Source organism: Sinocyclocheilus anshuiensis, unplaced genomic scaffold (genome assembly GCF_001515605.1).
Source record: "Sinocyclocheilus anshuiensis isolate Anshui unplaced genomic scaffold, SAMN03320099.WGS_v1.1 scaffold121, whole genome shotgun sequence".
Lineage (NCBI taxonomy): Eukaryota > Metazoa > Chordata > Actinopteri > Cypriniformes > Cyprinidae > Sinocyclocheilus > Sinocyclocheilus anshuiensis.
Genome location: NW_015539856.1, coordinates 1,341,156 through 1,344,407, shown reverse-complemented (window position 1 = coordinate 1,344,407; position 3,252 = coordinate 1,341,156).

Below are 3,252 nucleotides of genomic sequence, written 5' to 3'. Positions count from 1 at the left end.
TCCCTTATACCTACACGGAGGTACTGAATAGGTACACTATAATTACAAAAAAGTTACGCTGTAAATTCTGTTTAATTACGCAGTACGTTGCGGATTGTAATCTAAAGTGTTACCAATTTTTGCAACCTTTAAATAACATTTTAATAGCGTCAAGAAAACTGGACCGAAACCATTATTAGAATAATAAAAATAGGTGTTTAAATGATGTAATATTTTGGGTTAAAGAGTTAGTAGCACTTTGTAAGAAACGTTTTTGTAACCTTTAAATAACGTTACAATCATGACAAGAAAACCGGACATTTTTTAGAAACATTTCAAAACAATATTCTCAAAATGTTTTTGTTACCTGGAATGTCACCAGAGAGGTGTTGTGCTTGCAAAACGTCCACACCAGACTCAGAAAAATAATTCCTTTGTACACAGGTGCATTATCTGATTCCCTAGAACAGCACTTCTCAAAGTCCGGACGCAGGTCCGGATCCAGAGCCATGGCGGAGGGAGGAGCCAGGAAGGATCCAGAAGGGACCAGGGAGGATATGACGGAGGGAGGAGCCAGGGAGAAGACAGGAGAGACTTGGAGCAGGAGGAGCCAGGCGGGATCCAGACCCCAGCCAGGATGGCGGCCCACGGTGGAGCCGACGGAGGGAGGAGCCATGGTGGAGGAAGGGCGACCGAGGCGTACGCGGAGAGCCGGAAGGCCGCGGCGGAGCCGGAGCGACAGAGGACTGAGGTGGAGCTGGAGGGAAGGAGGAGCCCAATGGAGCCGGAAGGACGGAGGGACGAGGCAAAGCCGAAGGAGTGCAGTCCTGAGGTGGAGGTAGGGGGACGACTGACCAAGGCGGTGCCAGAGGGACGAGGGAGCCCGGCAGAGCTGGCGGACTGACGGGCTCCGGTGGAGACGAGGAAGCTGGAAGTCATGGTGGAGCCGCTGGGTCGCAGGACTGAGGCGGAGTCTGGGCCTCGGAGGCTAGAGGCGGAGTCGAGGGATCCTTCAGACTCGACGCCAATGGAGCTGGAGATAGGCAGACCCGCGGCGAGCCCACGCCCCAGATGGTGAGCAGAGAGGCTGACAGGATCCAGCAGAATGAGCGTTGAGGAAGGGAACAGATCAATGAGAGGAGGCGGGAGAGGGAGGTTGGGTGGGATATTGCCAATCAGACAGTTCAGCTGAAGGTTGAGTGATGAGTATCTCCGTATCCAAGTCCATTAACTTCCCAGAGTCCAGTGTAAGCTCACCCTCAGTAGTGGTGCAGTGGGCGGGGCTTTCCTTCGCCCCCACGATCTCAATAGCTATTTCCACCGCTGCTTGTGCTGTCAGCTCTCGCACCTGGTCAGACATTTGGGGCTCTGGCTCTGGGGTAATCATCAGCTCTGCCGCTCCTGATGGCGATGGCTCAATGACCGCGGCAGGCTCTGGCTCTCCGTCTGTGGTGGGCTCGGGCAGCTCTGCGCAGCGGGGTGATGCTTGGCTGGGCTCTGGGTCAGGCTTTGTTCTGGATCGGGGGCAGACGCTCTCCAGACACTGGATGATAGCGTCCCTCCAGCTCAGTCCCCTGGTGTCTGGGAGGTCAACAGAACAGGCTTTAATGTCTCGTAGTCAAAGGGGCAGGTGACGACAAGACGACAAAAATTAAAGGTAAACGGAAAAAAAAATTGTGGCTCTCTCGAGCCACGGGTGTGAATTTAGCAGCGTAATCCATAAAACCAAAGACTGGGTAAAATGGGAAAATAAACGGGGTAGACCACGGCGCTTTATTTTCTTTTGGGTCGGTTATTGTGTCACGGTACATGCTGGAGTGAAGACAGAAGAGCGTACGGCGAAGATAATCTTAATTATTTTTAATAAATCCACAGGGAAAGATGAAGGGAATATCCACACACATAGGGTAACCACATGCAATAACCGACAAACTTGAACTGAATGTACAGGAACTAAAAGAGGCCAGATAACGAGGGGCAGACAGGTGAACACAATGGTGATTAACTAATAATGAGAACAGGAAACAAACCTAAAAAGGGCAAACAGGAACTGGACAGACAAGGTGACAAGACTAAAATGAAAACACAACAAAAAAAGTCCAATACTGTGACAATATTGGCCATCGGCTGCCCTGATATCTAAATATCGGCATCGGCCAGAGAAAAACCCATATCGGTCAACCTCTATTGCTGAGACTTAAATTAATTGTTTTGCCACTTTTGCACTTGTTATTAGTGTATTTTGAATGCAAAAGGCACTTTATTTATTTTTTTAATTAGTGTTGATTTGTTATGCATGTTTATTAAAAACAAGTTTTGTAATAACTAATTGTTCCAGACCTTTGACATTGATGAAAATTCAGATTTGGACCTTTGAATGTAGACTTTGAGAACCCCTGCCCTAGAATGTCATTGCATGCATTGAGTTCAGATTTATCCTCATAGAAATTACTAGAACAGCCAAAATCAATAACAGAAAGGGGTGTTCAAATACTTTTAGCCATATTTTGTAATAAATGCCAGTAACTGCAGACAAATACACAGATAAGACCATTAAACTGACAGAATTAGACCTTAAACGTGACGTTATTTCACTCTTGCATGTGACTGCACAGGTTTAGGGGTCTCGTTTGGTCTGCTGTGTTTCTGTTAAATATGTATTTTCAGCAGTTAATTCATGACTGAAGTTCACCTAGTGCTGCTTGGACATTAGGTCAAGAATTGCAACATTTCAAGACACTGGAAGAACTTCAAAACGTGTTATTAAAAAGTGGAGTCATTGTTGTGCTTCACGTTCATCACTCCAGCGATCTCCCTTGCTCATTTTTCAGCGAGTCATGGGTCAGCTGTCACAGAAGGAGAAGTTGGTTGATTTCACTTTGTTTTGTACCCGCTCAAATCCCTGGCATCTTTAGAAAACTTTAATAATTAACATGTAAACTTCTCTCTCTAGACATGCATAGTGATAACCGAGCAATCAAACACCATACGGAACACTACATAAACAGCAGAGATACAGCTTATATAATGCAATTTAATCAAGTTCAAGTTAAAGTTGAGCTTTATTGTCATTCTGCTGCATGTGGGGAACAGACAGAGCGCCTGGTCGTTGGGAGGTATGGGCAGTTTTTGTGCAGGTGTGTCATTCTGCATTTCAAACCGTGAATAAAAGTGGTTGAATGTATCCGGGAGGGATGTGTCATTATCACAGGCCTGTGTCGGGGGCTTGTAGTCAGTGATGGTCTGAATGGCTTGCCACAGGCTCCGTGTGGC